Source organism: Athene noctua, chromosome 1, assembly GCF_965140245.1.
Source record: "Athene noctua chromosome 1, bAthNoc1.hap1.1, whole genome shotgun sequence".
Classification (NCBI taxonomy): domain Eukaryota; kingdom Metazoa; phylum Chordata; class Aves; order Strigiformes; family Strigidae; genus Athene; species Athene noctua.
In genome coordinates, this window is record NC_134037.1 from 108,321,055 (window position 1) to 108,339,845 (window position 18,791).

Consider the following 18,791-nt stretch of genomic DNA (forward strand, 5'->3'; position numbering starts at 1 on the left):
ATATACTAAATACTGAATGTTGCCATTCCAATATATCTCTGAATAAAGTAACTGATAGGCAATGAATGAACTGTTATTGGGCCATGGCATAACACATCTCCCCTTGCCCAGGAAAGCAAGATGTGAATGTTCAGTAGAGAAAAAAGCAACACAGTCAATGAAGAGAAAAAGGAGGTTTGTGAGGAAGAGCATGGCCTCTGTGGCATCTACTGCTTTATTTAAGCTAAGGAGATAGTTGGAGCTTCTGTCATCTGGTTCCCATTTAACTGAAACTCATTTTTTCTGATGCACAGATCTTGGATCTGTCATTACCTGATCAATTCTGAACATGGAAAACTTAGTGCTTGGGTCATTACGCTGGAATTCAATATCCTGGTATACCTAAATCAGCCTGCAAAGTCCTCTTTTGTTCTGGACAGCTGCAGACTTTTTTCCTCATTCGTCAGAGTAACAGAATGAAAAAACCCAAGAACTTTAGCTGGCTGAAAACATGTAAAATTTACCTTTTAAAATATTCAGCAAAGCAAGTAGCTTGGACACTAATAAACATGATTTTACTAATTCTTGCTCCCTGGATTCTCTGGGGTGGTTTTTTTGTTGTTTGCTTGGTTGGTTTTTTTTTTTTTTTCAAACTACAGTGTCATAAGAAGGTAAACTGGCTTTATAGATCAATCAAGCTAATAAAAGAATATACTTATCCTAGTTGATATGCTGCTTCAGTAATCTCCTTATGAGATGCTGAGTATTGTCCTAAGCTACTCTTCATTGCACTTTTTTGATTACTTGTATGCATGAAGTGAGAACATCTGGAAGAGTGGATTATGGAAAGGCAAGTTTTCTGGATAATACTTTTAAAGAGATGTCTAAATCATGCATTTCCCTGACACTTTAATGGTAGTTGAAAAAAAGCATGTCCAAAATTTGGTTTTGCGTGGGCCTGTGTGGTTTCTGGCTAGCTAAATGGAATAAACAATATTCTTCAGTTGCTGGGTTGTCAGCTGACAATGCAAATCAGTGCTACTCTGTTGTGTGTGCTAACCTTTACTTTTTTCCTTTCTAAAAAAAAAAAAAAAGTTAGACTGATTGCAATGGTTTAGAACATGAGGATTTTTTACAAGAGTAATATTCTCCCCAAAAAACTTATTTTCTTTCTCAACTAGTGAAAACAAAGTTTCAGAAACAGAATCACTGAAAGCAGACATTTCATTCACCTACATGCAAATCACCACTATAAACCATGCTTGAGTCTCACAGGGAAGATTGGAAGTGATACAACCTCCAAGCAAAACCGGGAGCTCAGCCTATTTCTGCATAACAAGTGCTGTAACTGATTGAAAGCCATGAATTTTCCATCACTTTCTCACAGGTTGCTGAGTGTCTTGTTTCCTTGGCATTTCTGTTTCTTCCTAATTTCAGAACTGGAGAGTTGAATTCTTCACCTTTCAACTCCTGCTGTATAAACCAGTGGTCAGCATCAGTAAACGTTCCAACAAAGATGGCACACTCCACGGGCCTGTCTGCACTGCTGAATGAAGCATTGAAGCTTAAACTATTTCCATTACACAGAACTGTCATCTTATGATAATTCTGTTGCATATTAAGTCCCAGGATTTGATAAAGTAATGCTGTGGCCAAAGCAGTGGAATTTATTCCCATTACTCATTTTCTCATCTGTTTTCTTTGTGGGTTTGGTTTTGTTTTTTAATTTGCCTTCTCTTCAGAATTGTATGCCCAGCAGCAAGACAACTTACAGCCATGCTGCACCTTGTTCACATTTTGAATTATGTCTTTAAGTGAGGGCTCTGATTTTTTTCTTTCATCTAGTGCCAATGCTGATAACCCTGTTCTGCTTGTAGCTTGATAAACCTTTGGGAAGGAACAACAATTTCCATCATCAGTTTTGATGTTTCACTACAAGGCAGAAAATGCCCACACTGTCTCTTGGCTTGCAGAGCTGCTCTTACTGGCTTTCTCCTGATTTCATAAGTAAGCAAAGCATAACAGAGGAGGCTTGCAATCAGCCATTTCTGTCTGAGTAATATACACAGGAGGCTCCATTTCCACCCTATTCAGCTTTTGGCAAGTTGCTTCTCTTTGCTGCTTCTACTTGATGATATCTTTGTTGGCAAGTTGGGTGTAAAAGTGCAATCTGGAGGGAATCTTTTGGTGAAGGGTGCCTGTTGAGAACTTGCTCCGTCAACTCAGTTGAGTTCCACTTGTTAAAAATCAAATGTAGTTGTTTGCTTCTTTTTGGAAAGCAATTGAAAGGAGCTTTTTCTCTTCCTGTGGCATCATTTTCTTGTATTTTGTCATCTATGAACAAGCATGACTATATGTAAGCTACAGCTGAAGAAGGAAGAATAAGCCCATGAGGCCCTATCCCAATTGCTTCTCTCTGTCACCCGAGGGCTTGAGGTTGCAATGTAGGTAGCAGATTCCTGTTGCTGACATCTCTGGTGTCTGGTGTGATGTGACAGCAGTTCTATATGTGCCTCCAAAAGGGGCAGCTGAGCTATGATCCATCCACCTCATTCCTGTGCTCCAGCAGCTCCAAGTCCTGTTTTGCCAGGTGCTACACAAATATGAAATAAAAGATGGTCTTCACAGCAGCAACCTACTTTTAGTTCACAAGAGATGACAGCAGATTGCGTGCTGCAAGTGAACGGGCAGCACTCATGCCTCTGTACGAGCTGGTAAGGGCAAAGCAGCTGTGAAACAGAGCTGAGTCTTCATCACATGGTTTTCCCAAACCCCAAAAGTTCAAAACCCCCAGTGACCTCTCTGGCTTTGGACTTGGGCAGTCTTCTGCAGCTTAAGGGTTGATAGGTCATTTCTAGCACTTTTCAACTCTGCTGAAAGACAAATATTTTCTGTCTGTTGACAAAAATGAAAAAAAAAAAAATTCAGTCTATGTTCTTGTTAATAATTTAAAATGTCTCTTCTGGAGAACAGCTAGCTGCACTTTCATCAAACCTGCAAAGAGGAATTCTACTCTGACATTATAAGAAGCCTGCACTAAATGCTTTGACAAAAAACATGCACACTTCGAAATGAAATCTTATTTATTGTGGTGTTATTAAAGTGCTAAATAAACAGACAGAAGAGCTGGTAGGATGTGGGCGGATGAATAAATGAGCTTTGATGGCAATGTCAGTCAATGCTAATTCCTATCCTTTGAAGAAAGTGTGATAAACACAGCTGCCAGAAGTATGATCTGAAATTGCACTAATTAAAATTAAATTTAAGTGGAATGAAAGCAGCTGAGCACCTTGCTTTGTTTCCTTTTTAGCTGGACTAATTCAGAAAATAATGACTTTCCAATTCTTTCATGAACAGGTAGGAGGGTAAGTTGTGTTAAATATATATAAGGCTCTGAGTATGCACAAAACTATTGTATGAATTTCTGTATTCGTATTCCTTTTATTGTATTTGCTACTCAGGATTTGTATCTTAATTTTGAATCTGAGATCTTCAAGGGGGAATTGTACTGGCTGCTAAACACTTTCTTCATAGAAATATGGGGAGATTTTGCAAGTCCTTCATGTTTGTCTCAAGTAAGTTTATGCATTAATAGTAAAAGACAGACAAAGGTGTTTCAATGTTATGAACTATTTAACTGCTGATCAGGGCTGCGGATGAGAATAAGAAATCACTGTAAAAAAACCCATCAAGGGAGAAAAGATTAGAAACTGAAGACAGATGATCTTTGGATAATCCCTCGTTTTTTCTCTCCTCTTTGTTTCAGAAACCACCTTGCTCCTTTCTGTAGATGTATTGAAGGATCCAAGCTTTGCAATTTCACTTTGCAAGCAGGATTTTGATTGGGCTCTGATCTGGGTGGCTACTCCTTTTTGGGAGAGATGAAAATGAAGCAGAGTGATACATTATTTCAGGGTTGTGTTTGGGGGTTTTTTTGTATCCATTATTTTCTGAAGCAATCTAATTAGTTACCGAGAACAGCCAGAAGTAAATAAATGATCTCTCTCTCTCTCTCTCTCTCTGTGTGTCTTTGATTTGTGAGTGCTTTTGATTTTGAATAGAGATCGGTGTCAGAACTTAATACCATAAAATAAAAATATGGATGTATCTCTAGATTTTACATATAGAAATATTTTACTAATTTACAAAGATATCTTCTATCAGCGCCATCTATCAATTTCCAAACTGTGTGTGTTAATTACGGCAAATCAAGCCGATACGTTTCATTAGTTACAGCATTTCTTCCATGCGTGAACACTAGATGGCAATGAAAGACAAAGAGCTGTGGTATGGAAACATCCTAAATTTCTCGAGGTTCGCGTACTTCAGTGGAGGATCACTGAAGCACAAATGATAACCTGTAGGTATATTTTGTGAAAAAAGGGAAGGTGTCTCAGGAATTACAGAAACTATATTACATGATTTCATAGTCGCTTGAGCTGATAGAAGAGTTAGAGATTAAGTGGCAGAACATGATATTAAGTGACCATGCCTGGCAGCAAAGTCTTCTCTGCAGCCAGACGGGGAAGCTTTTCCTCTTCCACTTGCTCATGCTGCTTCACAGAGGACATATCTCCTCTAAAATTCATATGCTCTCTCCCATTCACTGTTGTGCTCCTTGAGCACATCTGCAGTGCCAGACTTGACAGAGTTAACATCAACTTCCACAGTATTTCATGTTCTGATCCTACCCCTGCCTGATGAAACACAAGCTCTTGAGCTTATACAGGAGACGTGCTGCTGGCACTTAGGATGAGGCCTGAGTCAAAACTCAAGATTATAATGAGCCTTTAATAAAAACCATGTCAAGTGAACCCTAGAGGAAGAACAAGAAAGAAGGGAGGAGGTCAGTGTCTCTGACTCAGGCTGAAAGCTGACTTGCAAATCATCGACAGTCTGACCTGGGGTGTTTCACATGCTTCAGAGGGACTCTTAGCCGATTACCTTTGCAATGGGATGAAAGTGTAACAGCTTGTCACGTGCAAGGGATAACTGCAAATTCTCCACTGTCTTATCCTGGTTTTAAAGATTATGGAGATGTACTTTTATTCCAACAGCAGAAGAAAGCGCTCAAAGGTTAGGAAACTCTGTGTCTCTGAGTAACAATGCACCTGTATTTCAGCCCATTCTGTGGACTAAATGAGGTGGAGGTCACTTGGGACAAAATGGTATGCATATGTAATTAAAAACTAAAGCATATGCACAAGATGGCACAATTACGGCTGTAGCAAGCTTTCCCTAGGATTTCAGCACTGGATTTACCCATCTAGATAATACTGTTTTCTACATGTGATTTTATATACAGCATTGACATTTCTTTAAAAGCATGAGGACAGTGCATTGCGTGCCGGGGGATGCTGCAGATTCTGCTGCAGGGGCCAGAGAAGGGATCTGTGTTACAGCCTGGGCTGAAACCATCCAAGGGCCGCTGTGGTGCCCTGGGTGAGCTTGGGCCCCTCATTGCACTCCCCTCCTCCCTGATCTTCTTCGCCTTTCCACCCAAGTACCCTGTTTCTCCTTCATGATGCAGAGACCCTCTGCAACCCCCTCAAGTTACAGGACAGCTGCTGAGAGTGCCAGGTTTTGTTTCTTTACTTAATTCCTGCAGAAAAAAAAATCCATCAGGTTTTCCACCGGTAGCATTACGCTCGTTCTCCTTTCCTTACTGTAACTATTTGACACTGAAGACAATCGTTTCAACCCGAGATACGACCTTCCCTCTGTTTAGATCTCTTTTTCAAGCTGTCTGTATGAGGCTGTCATTCTATGGAGAGTTTTAGAAAGCTTCCCCGCCACAACCCCCGCCCGCTCTCAGGGCTTGGGTGTAGGTGGATGACGGGGACGGGCCCTGTGGCGAGCTCTCCGCCCGCACCGCCCTGCGGCCGCGCCACGCTCAAGATGGCGGAAGGCAGGCGCCAGGCCGGGCGCCGCGCTCAAGATGGCGCCTCTCCCGCCCCCTTCCCCGCCCTCCCGGCGGTGACTTCCGGAGGGAGAGGGCGTCCGTCCCATGGTAACTGCGCCACGGTGGAGACGCCGCCGCCGCGGGGGCTGCTCGCTTCCTGCCGCCACCCGGGCCACAACAACGGGCAGCCGCCGCCGGGGCCCCGCTGCCGGCCGCCGCCAGGTACGCGCCGCTGGGGGGGCCAGCGGCTCTCCCCGCCCGCCCCCGGCCGTGAGGTGAGAGGAGCCTGCCGGGGGCGGGCGGGTCCCGCGGGGCGGTCTCTCCGCGCCGCCGCTGAGGTGTGCGGCCCCCGCGGCGGGAGGGCGGTACCGGCCGCGTCAGCCGCAGCCGGCTCCGGCGGGCAGCCGGCAGCCCGGCGCGGGCGGCGGCGGGGCCCCTCAGCGCGGCGCGGGTGGGCAGGCGGGCGGGCAGGCAGGCAGGCAGGCATCCCGTCTGCCTCCCTGTCTGCCTCCCTGCCGCCTCCTGGTCGCCGGGACGGCTCCCTCCGCCTCCAGCCCCTCCGGGCTGGCGGGCGCGCCGCGGCCCCCCTCCCGCCACCGTGCGGGAGCTGCTCTCCCCGCCTTCGCTTTAGAGTAGGTCTGGCCGGTGGCTCGGGGGAGGCGGCGGCGGCCCCGGCCCCGTGCTCCGGCTGTAGCGGGGGGAGTAACCCCCTCGCCTGGGCGTAGCGCCCCGGGGACCCGTTCCCCCGGGACACCGGCGTCTCCTCCGCGGGGGCGGGAGAGCTCTCGCTGGGGCGGAGGTGTGCGGGCGGTCGTGGTTGCCCTCGCAGCCGCTGGGCAGCCAGCCGTGCCCTTGTGTTTTCTGAGTCGTATTTTGAAATATGGAAAAATGAAATTTTTTTAAGTTCACTTTTGAATTTTATGTGTTTATTTTAGTGGGTGCTGGGGATTTTTTTTTTTTTTTTTAAAGTGCCCAGGCACCTAACTTTTTGTGTTCATTGTGAACTGAAATATGATCAGCCTTTAGTGTGCTTTTGGTCTTTGTTCGGGCACACACTGCTTGTAGTTGCCTAGTTCATTTGTTAGGAGCAAAGACTCTGAGAACACAAGGTGTACAGGCAGTGGTTTCTACAGGGTACTCATATGGTAACTCCTGACTTCTGCCTGCCCGGCCCGTATCCTGACAATCTGCTTAAGCATTGCTTCCAGTGGTGGTGGCAACTGCTGGAGATGCGCTGGGGAGACCATTAAGGCAGAGGCTTGTTCAGAGATGTACATCATGAGTAGTGCACAAGCCTCTCCGGTTTCTGGATTCACTGCAAGTAACCAGTGACTGTGTTACCAGCGATGGCATCTGCAGCTGTTGCGGTTAGCTATCGCTGTACCTCACTGACAAAATGGTTAGCTCTCACGTGAAGGATGGCTCACCTGGTGGTTTCTACCCATCTTCCTCCTAGTAGAGAAGGAGAGGATATTAGAAGTTTAATTAAAAGCACTTCTGTGAGAAAGGCAATAGGACACTCTCTCTGTGTTCTCAGCTTCTGGATCAGATTGAAAAATATGATTTTGCAGAATGGTTGATGGTTCATGTTGTATGTCAGCAAATGAGAGCCATCTCTTTTCAGGAGTGGGATGAAGAGCTGCAGTTACTCAAAAGTGTGTCTGTAGCATGTGTATGTTTTAAATGAACAAAAATGGTCTGATAAGAATTGCAAGTAGCTTCTTATAGAATATCTGGTTTAGACAAACCTGTAAAAGAGTTACAAACACTTAGGGTAAGGCATCCAAATTGTCATTGGGCTTTATAAATGTGCTCAGCTTTACAAGTGTTGACTGGTGGAATTGCAGGGGAGTAAAAATGCAACAAAGCAGTTGGGACAGATAGGGACTGGCAGTAAGGTGGGATTTCTTAACTGGGCAAAGGGGTAAGAGCCTGAAGCAAACAGCCTGCAGTGATGGAGGTGGAAGAGATCTAGTGTGAAACAGCCAAGGGGAGGTAACAGTCTTTGGAGTGGGGAAAGCATCTATTAGGAAAACAAATACGTAAAACATTGGCATTTACAGACTCTTGTGGCAACTACTTAAGTTTGTGATCACTAAACTCTTGACTCAATAATGCTTATAAACATTCACAGTATATTATAATGCTTATAACATTCACAAGTTTATATTTATTTTACATACATTCACCTTTTACTCTGAATGTGAAATAAACATGACTTGTGCTGCTTTAGTTTTTTGGCAGCTCCCAGAAACTGCCACTGGTATTGGCATACTGCTGTGCTGATTGCTGAATGTACAAGTGAACTGAGACGCAAATTACAGAGGCAAACAAACGTTCAGGGTATTTTTTTTTTTTTAAGTAATTATCTTTAAATGTTAAAATAACAAAACACAACAGCCTTTAACATTAGTATTCTATTTAGGAATAAAATGGTTGAACTACACCATGATTGTAGTAAAAGATATTTTGGGAGTCATTAAATAGAAAGGAAAATCAAAGGAAAGATTTATTTCCTCCTTTACAGTGAAGTGAGTAATATCCTGTAGTAATATAATAGCCTAGTTTGAAGACACAGTTATTTTGAGATTAGAAGCTTAAATGTATATGATAGTTAAAGGCAAATAGATGTTGAAATTGGGACCTGATAACTATAGTGGTGCAAAATATGGAAGACTGCATTAGGATGTGAGACTGCATAGCATAACTCAGAAAGGTTTTTCTTCCCTTTTGGGGGGTGTTGTCTATATATAGGGAAAAACCAGCAAGGATTGGATTTACATTTTTTTTAACCTGCTTTTGAACTCATTATAGTGGAGTTAAGGTTGTTTGCATGTTGTGTAATGCGATAAATAAGGCTGCAGTGGTGACTTTGCCTTCATGAAACCTGAGTGTTGGTGGTTGGGCAGTCCTCTGTATAGAGCAGTCAGTACCTTTGCTTCAGTCTGATTGCCTTGCTTGCTCAGTAATGTGTGAGAGACATCACTTCAGAATGAAGCATGTTCTCTATTTTTGTAGCAGACAGACTTACAACCCTGCTGAGAAAGTAGGGTTTTTCCTGTTGAATTTTTTTTTTCTCACTCCTTTCCAAATCTGTTACCATTGCAGATTCCCAACTCTGTTGGCGAATGCCATGTAAAGCTATTTTTGACTGATCAGAGAGTTACTCTAGCAAGAACAAAAGACATTGATGGGGGCAAGCGGTCCCAAGGGGCCTTGAGAAGAAAGAGATGGAATTCAGATTAGTAGCCTTCGAAAAAATCTTGCAGTAGAAGAGGTGAAAAATAAGACTATAAAAGAACAAAGGTAAAAAGAACATGTGAAAACACTTAGTTCTCATAATGTTACCCTTTCCCATGAGGAGGCTTTTTGACTGGCTTTCATAGTAATGTTTCTCATATGTTCACCATAGATTTGAGCAGTAAGCTCTACTTTTCCTCTAAGCCTTTAACAGAGCTGATTGATTTATTAGCTTTGATAGACGTATAGAATTACTTTCAAACTTTGAAATACATAATAAGCACCTCAGATAATTAGCAGGCCTACAACTATCTCTCTTTTAAAGTGATCAATGGCATTAATTTGGTTTGGTAACCATGGCTATTTTCTTGTTCAGTGACCATATGGTATTTCTGAGTTTAGTGTGACTTCCTGTGAGCAGTTTTTACAGAGTCAGCTGGGCTTTAGCGTGAATTGCAGCAAAAATTAAACACTATAGGAAGGTGTGAAAATATTCTCATATTAAAAAAAAGAAAAAACCAAAACCCCAGGTTGCTTTCACCTTGGTGTGAGTGAATTGTAGCATCTAAATCATACATTCAGTGAGACTGTAATGCTTGTAACTACAACTTCTTTGACACAAGTTTTTCCCGCACATAACTATTAAGAGAATGGTGTTTTGTTGTAAACAAAATACTTCTTAGCTTTACTGAAAAAATGAGACCCCTTACAGTAACGTATCCTTTTAAGGGGATCTTTTCTTGATGTGTGATGTACTAATGGTGTTGTTGCATGTGTCTTGACATTAAAAGAACAGCCACGTGAAATTTCCATGCAAATTCTGATTTTTGAGGCTTGCAGTAGTCAAAAAAAGTACAAGTTTTATTTGTCACATAATTTTTGGATCACCAAATCTAACAAGTCAGAAGCTTTTGGGAAACATTCTAGGCATCAAGGAGCACAATCCAGCTGAGTTGGTGAAATCAAGGATAACAGAGGATTCCTTCACTGGGAAGCCCTGAGCTTTGTGTGAAGCAATTTTATAAAGGTGAAAGGTGTTGGGTTTTTTTAAGCTGACCTTTACTCTCTGCTTATTAATAGTTTAAATTGCTCCATGGGAGATTCTCCAGCATGCAATATTAAGAGAAATAAATCTGGCTGGGAGAGTTGTGGGGAAGGAGAACCAGTGTCAGATGGTGAACCCGGAAGGAAATGATCTAGAAGTGGAAGCTATCAAGCCAGGTGAGTGGGGCAAGGAAAGAGGTGTTGGGGAAATGGAGTGGGGTGAAGTCAGGGGTTACAGGAGACTAGAGGTTGCTAGTGGCTATGTAGGGTAGCATAGACCTCGGGTGGGGGGGTGTGTGTGGAATGTGGAGGAGAGACAGAGGGAGGAACTGGCTGGTATATAAGTGGGAAAGTGCCACATGAAATTAAGTAGAAATACATCTGAAAGGAGTGGCAAACATGAGAAGAACTAGTGACTCTAAGGTGCATGGTCTTGGAGTGTGTAGATGGAAATGAGAATGGGGGCATGTGGAGCCCATCCCTGTGAGGGGAAACCGGAGTGCTGAGGTGGAGAACTGAGGGACTTGTGGTATGGAGACAGCTTAAGGCATGAGGAGCAAAATGAGAGGAGCTGTACCAGTACTCTCAAGAGAGATGTGGTAGGGTGTCATGCTGGCTGTCCTGAGTGGTGCAGAGCCCGGAGTGGTGGTCACGGTGTGTGCATCTTACAGAAGCTGTGAATGGGAACACTCTTTGCCCTCCCCTGTTCTTATTCTTCTCTCCATCTTTATTCTCTATGGTAGATGTGAAAAGCTTGATTTCTTGTGTGTAGGTATATAGTCAGCCTATGACTGGAAATAGTTAGCTTTCTACATTTAAGTCTCTGAAGAAAGGTCTTGCTGTATATCTTAATCTATAGCATTATTGTTTTTGTAGAAACAGAGAAACGCAGCATGATAAAACCATTCTTGGCTGTCTATAGTACAACATAACCCTTGTGTTATGTGACACAAATTAACAAAAAGGACTAAATTAACCCATAACTATTAGCAGATGGATACTGTGTTTTAGTCTTGTATAGTCTCTCCTTGTTAATGAACTTGACATGCAGACAAAATGGAAAGGGGATAGCTCTGGCTTTAATAGGAGGAAATGTTTCCCTTGTCATTTGAAAACACCTTCCTGGGTGAAGGGTGCATGCCCAGCAATAGCACTTTCTTGTGCAGGGCACCATAGTGTTTAGGAATTAAACTACTGTTACTCCTGGATTGTCAAGAATCTCTACCCCTTCCCCAAGCAGTAATTCTTTATCTTCTGTCTTTATGTAACCAAGGTTGGTCAAGGGCTGTAAACAGCCTTGTTTTAGACTTCCTAGTATTTCTCTATGCCATTGCCATCCTTGCATGTGATAAGACATGACTGTTGGAGCTGTACCAAGGTGTAAATCTCAAAGGCAGGAAGTTTTATTGCCACAGCTGATGCTGTGCTTGTGGCTTGCTTTTATAAAGTATTGCATTTGCTGTTTTCCCTGAGTGTTTGAAGAGTATATCAATGAGAATTGTTTTAGGCTAGAAGGTTTAAATACAGCATCATAATCTTCCTGTGACTTGCACCGACCTGTCTGATCAATGAGTGTGCTTTAAAAATATTTTAGACATAAAATAACTAACTCAAGAAATTGGTTCTTTCAGTGTGCATACCTTTAAGGCTTCTTTATCAATGTCATATTTAATTGTACATGTAACAAGAATTCTTCTATGTTTTAGCTTAGGGAAGATGCGTTTGCCACTGATACGTGTTCAAGCTGCCTTTTGTGAAGTGGTTGTCTGTGATTAAATATTTGTACACAGGATGGAGCATCAGTAGTGAGATTTGAGAAGTCACATTTCTGTAAACACAAAATCTATTTTACCTGGAATGTGAGTGGAATGATAGTGCTCGGATTACACTTGTGCTTTGGAGTAGTGCTGAAATTAAAGCTGGGATTTCTGGGGTTTTTGGAGTTGCTTTTTTTGTTTTCATTTTTGCGAGGCCTCATTTGTAGTCTTCTAAGTTTTGCACTTTCCTATTAGTTGTAAGACATGGTGGGTTCTTGCTGTCTGTAGACTTGGACTGAAGATCCTTCTAGACTTGATGTGAACTTAAAAGACTTTCTTAGGAATTTTCTCCTGTTTGCTGAAAGTAGTTGTTATGCTCAATAATATAGCTGATAGGATCCATTTCTAAAGGTAAAAATGTTTAACACTGAAACACGCTCGTTGGGCAGCAGTTCTTGGAATTTGCATAAAAACTGGGTGATGTGGAGATATCTTTGGGTGGGAGCAAGGAAGAGGGGGATTTGGAGAACTAAGTAAGTAATTAAAGATTGCTGCAGTTGTGATGTTTTGGGCTTAGAAAATGAGAGTACTATGCCACATAGCTTGAGTATGTAAGTAAGTTAAAATTTTTTCTTTAGTATGTATGCAGTTGAAAATAATTATATAAAGCTGAAGGAAATTTTTGCCTCTTGGAATAAACTTTACCCTAGTCAAACATATGTTCTCACTTATTGTTGATATCTTCTTTAATACCATAAAAAACTACAGCAGGTATTGCAAGAATTCAGTAACTTAATCTTAACTCTTTGAAGTTAAATCATGCGAAATGTATGTCATGCTGATATCTTTATAAAAACATAATGGAATTAAACCCAAAATCATTATTAAAACTAAAAGTAAGATAACTAATACAGTTTAGAACTCACTTCTGTGACAGTAAAGTCTAAGATCCTGAGTAGTTCTAGAAATTTCTGGGGCCTGAATTAGTCATCATGTATTTTCTTTGATGGTGAAAAAGCAAGATTTGTATGAAGAGTTTTAGAGTATAGTATTTGTAAATGTATCATTGTGTAATAATGTTTATATGTTAAGACAGCTGAAGAAAGTAGTGTTATGATTGTCTGGGAACTATAACTGGCTTTTTTAGGTGTAACTGCTTAACTGCTGCATCAGTAAACTGTTTTTCTCAGCTTAATCTGCTGTCAAGCAAAACCAGTTTAAGATCTGCTGCAAGCTCAGTACGTTGGCACCTTGTTCTCTGTTAAAAAATGGTGGAGATGACATTAATTGGAAAACAATTACTTGCTTTGTAAGTAGTGCTGTTGAGTTATGACTAAGTATATTGATTTGCCTGGCCAACACAAACTCCAGACAGATTTTTTTTTCATGGCCTTTCCACAAGAGGTCACATGGCTGTTTGTTATTGCCTTGGATATGGTTGAATTCTACAAACGGCTTTCTGGGAAAATTGAGAGGTTTTAAATGATTTTTTTTTTGCGAATTGATTTTGGTCACTGATATGTGATGGATAGATTGGGGGAGGCTTATCCCTCTATGCTTAACTTTTCAAAATCTGTTACTTTGCAAAGTTCTTTAACTTTTGTCATGGCTTTACCAATAACATATACAATAAAGTTACTGACTTTCAGAAATACATTGATTTCTACTCTTTTTGCTATCTAGGTAGGAGAAACTAGAATCTGTTTGCTTGTGCCAAACATGTTTTTTTTGTTTTTTTTTTTTAATTGGCATCTTTTCCTCTAACTTACAAAGGTGATTTGAATATACTGTTCACTGTTCATTTCTGTATTTAGAACTTAGTCTGCTAAATCTGTAAAACCCACAAACTGAAGCTGTAATAATGGTTTTATGAGCTACTGAGGCTTCTTTCTACTTTTGAGGTCCAACAGTAATTAACAGCTGCTCCTTGTCTACTCTACCTTTAAGTATTACCCTCTCTGTCTCAGGGAAGGGTCTGGTGGTCACTGACTGTCTGAGGTTCCAAATCAATATTTAGTAAACTGGTAATAGTTGGTCTGAATTATATCCCAAAATGATTATACTGCTTTGCTCTTCAAGGCTTAATGTCAGCTCTGTCAGCCCTGTTAAGAGGATGTTCTGTGGTATCTTGTTTGCCTTTACTGGAAACTTATATTCATATTTATGTTACAAATTTTCTCCATTGTGTTACAGCTCTAAGCAGAATGACTCGGAGTCGAAAACAAATACAGTAAGTGAAAAGGTTGAACAAAGTAAGTATTCTGGTAGTGCTTAATAAGATCTAGTTATCTCTTCTGTGTGAGCTGCTTCTGGGTAGTCTTCCTTGATTTACTATTTAGTGTAATAAAACATGGGCAAAAAGAAGCACTTACGGTTATTGCATGGAGAAGGGCGTGTGGGGGTGGTAGGAACTGATGCAGCAATATTTTTCTTTCTCACAATTACCCTCTTTCAGTGACTTTAGACTAGCTTCTTGAGAGTCTGTCTATAATTAACAATATCAAGTAGTTTTAGCTACAGATGTGGCTGCCATGTGCAGAACCTGTGCTCTTACTCTGTGTAATGCTCTAGATGACAGCCCTTGTTGGGAAATACGAATCAGAACTTCCTACTACAGCATACAAGCCCAGTAATGTGGTCTTGCTTTCTGCTTATGTGTTCATGGCATAAGACTATTCAATTTGCTAAGCCAGTAGAAAACTACTTGCTTAAGTTAACTTACCAACCAGAAAGCTGAATGAACTCAACATGCGGTCACATGTACACCAGCATGACTGGTACAGCTCAACCAGAACAGGAGGCAAGAGACCTCATTTAGCACTGATGAGGTATTTGATGATCACTTAGATCATTTCCATCTGTAACATAAGGCTTTGTTTTACTGGACTATTGATAACTTGAATGTGAGATGCTGCTGGGCTCTTACTAAATTAAGGTGAAGACAACTAATGAAAGAGCTGAGTAGTGAAAATATTCTAAGAAATCAATTGGTTGCAACCTTTTTGGAAAAGGTTTGAATGAACCTTTTTTCAGAAATATTTAAAATTTCTGGTTTCCTACTTTCATTAAGTATGTTTTTCTTTCTATAAATTTGGTTAAGTGCACGTATTGTCTGAGAGTTCTGACACTGAGACAAAGTTAGGTTAAACAATTTTAGAATAAAGAATAAAAGGTAAATATGGTTAAATAGAAATGCATGATACAAAGAAACTATACTATACAGCAAGCTGTTTACATTCATGTGTTCCTGTCTCTAGAGAGGTTTTCTTCAGGGCTAGCTCTTTCTCTGTATCTGGTCAGGTATGTTTGATACTAAGGGCATCCTTTTATGCTTACTACAATTAAGATACTGTACTTCTGGAATAGTTTATATATGATGCTAAGAATATGGGCTTGGCCTGCTACTAAGTAGAGAAATGTAACATGAGGTTGAGAAAACTGTATGGTTAGTGCACTTGTTGCTTCAGATTTATCTTTATTTTAGGATAAGCTGCAATTATACCTCTCCCCAGAAACAGAACTGTAGGAACCTTCCTTAGATAAGAAAAATAATTAAGAATATTTATAAATGTGCTAATTTGAAAAGCAGATGAAATTCAAACAAGATTATTTTGCTTCATATGGTTCCTGGTCTCAGAACTGTTATCAGTTTCCATGTAGACAGATGAATCTCTTTAAGGAAGGGGAGAAGCCAAGCCAGTACTTGTATCTGAGAGGGGCAGGTGGAAAAGAACTTCTAGAGAACTGGAGACTACTTGCAGAAACATTGCAACAAATACGAACTGTTTGGTAAGCTCTTCAAGTAATAAGTACAAAGGTGTTAAACATAAATGTGAATTTTCTCAAAACAAAATTCACAAGCAGTTAAATCTCCTTTCATGACATGGTATCCAGTCTTGTTTGGATGGAACAAATACCATCTTAGTTTAATGAACTATTCTAATGCTTTTGTCTGTATGAAAAGCAAAGTTCCTCTAAATACTGTAAAGTTAGTGAAAAACCTTAAATAGTTTTGTGGATCGCTGTTAGACCGGAGGATGTCTAGACTGAATGGTCTCTGCAGAGTTCTGTCACTAATTTCAACTTAAGTGAAATGTTAAGGCTATGCAATATTAGCAGCAGATGGTACCAAGCCAGGAGTTGCTGCAAGTGTGTTGGAAAACATGGTTAGGGTTCAGAATGATTTGAAGAAAGTGGAAAAGCAGTCTGAGGAAGAATATGCCTTTTAGGATAAAGACAAGACTCAAGATCCTCCATTTACTGATCATCTCAGTACAAGTAACTGACAGGGAAGTAGAGTGAGTTTTGTGCAAAGGAGCTGGGGATGTTGCAGTTAACAAACCAGATGTGGTTCTGTTAACATAGTTGTTGCAAACAAGTCAGATGTACTGTGATACGTAAGCAGGATAATTTCCCATAAATGACAGTCCTTCTTGAAGAAATGAGGGCATTTCACCTTAGGAAAAGCTAGAGTACTTAGTGTAGAAGAAAGTAAAGAGAACAAAGTCTTGAAAATGTAATTATTTTATTCACAGAAAGACTTGAACTGTTTTCCTTAAAGAACAGAAGACTACAAGGAGAATGAAGAGTTGTCCTCAGGTGAGATATGAACAAGAAGAGAGCGTTTTTCACTGTAGCCACTCTGACTATAGAACCATTGGTAATGTGCTTAAACTGCAACAAAGATAATGTAAATGGACACTAGAATTGTGAACCACTGGAACAGATTGCTTGGGAAGACATGTATTTCCATTTTTAGAGTGCCTTATAAGGCACAGATTAACTATGTCTAGACTGTACTTTTCTCCTTCAGTCCTGAGAGGCAGTATTAGCTTGATTTATTGAGCTCCTTGTCTACCATTATTTAATAGTATTAGAAAATCCTAGAAGGGTTTCTGGAAAGCAGGGGCATACAAATTAAAAAGATATCAGAGTGGTTAATAGCATTGGGCCCACGTTAATCACTTTTTCATTTTTGTGCTAACAGATCTTGCTATCAAAATTGCACATCTGCATTTCCACTCCTTGCTCTTCAAAGAAGAGTAATATTGCATTGGGGGAGAGGGGGGAACTACTTCTATAAATTTCCTGTCTCACTTCCATTTCATGACTGTGAATATATTCCAGTTGATACACTAAGTGTATACTGGTGGCTACAAACTTCCAGAATCATCTTTCTTCCCCAGCTTCATATAAAATTGTTTTGGGAACAAGGGAGAAATTAGACTCTTCAAACCCCATGGAAAGTTTGATACTAGGTTCTGAGATTTCAGACTGCTTTGCTCATTACTGCAAGTTAGAATTAAGATAGAAAATAAAACATTCCCTCATTAGTAGATACAAGCCTTTATCTTAAATACCCTTTTTCTTAAACCTGGCGAACAAGATGCATGAATAAGAGGCAGGTGTAGCCTGGTAGCAGGAGCTTGGGCCTGGCAGACAGAGCTGTCATCATCTTAATCTTAGATATGATGTTGAATTATGTTTTGCTAACGGGCATGTTTAATTACTGGCCCCGTTTTCCACACGTCAGAACATAATGCTGTAAGGATTAATTTTTGTCTGTAGTTACAGAGATGAAAACTCTGACATGTATCTTTTTCTGTTTTAAAAGTTAGTATGTAAGCCCAGGGTTTTCATTCATGGATTCTTAGGTTGTGTTTGAGAACTGCTACAGTATCTTCAGGTTAAAGAACAACCATTTAATAATTTGGTAGGTTAAAAATACCTATCATGGTAGAATTTAGTGTGAATGCAGCCTCTTGTTTTCTTCCTTTACTTTTTTTTCTTCCCCACTACTGTTGAAGATGGCTCCTTTCTCAAAGACTTCACTATACTATAGTTTGGCTCTGTTCATGATTTCTAAGGGTACAGAAAGCTGCAGTATTTAAATTTTATTGGAATCCAAGTTCTTTTTACTACCTAGCTTTCCTAAGTGAGGTGGCTAGATCAGTATAAACTGATTTGACTTTTATCATTGTTATAGCAATACAGCTATCCTATGAATTTCTTTTTTTAATTTAAGTTCCTTAACAGGCTGGGGCCCATGCTAGTATGATGTCATTCTGGTTCAAGAAACCAGCAGTGTTGAAGAGTGAGAGGGTGTGTGGGGTCTTTAGGGCAATGAAATACCTTTTTTTTTTTTTTTTTTTTTTTTTTTTTTAAACTGGTAGCATCAGACTGAAATCCCTGCAGGCTTCTTTCTGCAGGTGTGGGTTTTAAGCTAGGTCTCCACTGAGGTTTACATTTAAATTTATTATTACCATGTCACCCTACAGGGTTTATAGTTCCTTCAGTGAATTCTTTGTGAAAGAACTGGCATCATTTTTTAAAAGGTTATGTTGAATTCTTGTTTCCACAGCACAAGTTGCCATGGATATGTCAGGTTCTTAATGTTTGTTTACATAGGAATGAGGTAGGGAAGGTTCATGCTAGCTATTTTCAAATGAATGTTCTGCATCCAAATGATGCTGTTCTCATTGGGAGTTAACTGGCTAGTGAATGTAAATTCTACTGTCTGTTTTGAAAATGGATTAAGTTTGCTTTGGAGTGAATTAATGCAGAGATGTTCATGTGTCTGTCTTTACTTTGCACTAGCTTGTCAGTTGCTCAGGTTGCTTTTTGTCCTCTGCAGTAAAATTAGCTTGCTGATTTTGTGTGCCTTGCAGTACTTTGGTGTCCTGTCAATCAGCATGTCAATAGGTAGACATTGTACATGTATTATTGCAGTGCCCAGGAACTGAGGAGTGCAGCATGGCCACTGTAAAACCTGCTGTATTTCATGCATCTTTCATGCATGAAGCAAGGAAAGGTCCTAGACTTTTCATGATCTGGGAAAAGGGGATGGTGGATTTTGACTGGCTGAGAGC

The 18,791-nt window shown here is 40.5% G+C and overlaps 1 protein-coding gene across 4 annotated transcripts in view; it reads left to right on the plus strand.

The window, feature by feature from the left end:
- Positions 1 to 5,988: 5,988 nt before the first annotated feature.
- DISP1 (dispatched RND transporter family member 1) overlaps positions 5,989 to 18,791 on the plus strand; it is a 95,417-nt gene continuing 82,614 nt past the window's right edge. The window contains exons 1-3 of one of the 4 annotated variants that reach the window (XM_074897276.1): positions 5,989 to 6,103; positions 14,116 to 14,152; positions 16,458 to 16,521. The gene's annotated coding sequence lies outside the window, so the exon portion shown is untranslated. Of the gene's footprint in view, positions 6,157 to 14,115; positions 14,153 to 16,457; positions 16,522 to 18,791 lie in introns of all 4 variants that reach the window. The other 3 variants (XM_074897278.1, XM_074897275.1, XM_074897279.1) reach the window with 3 other exon arrangements.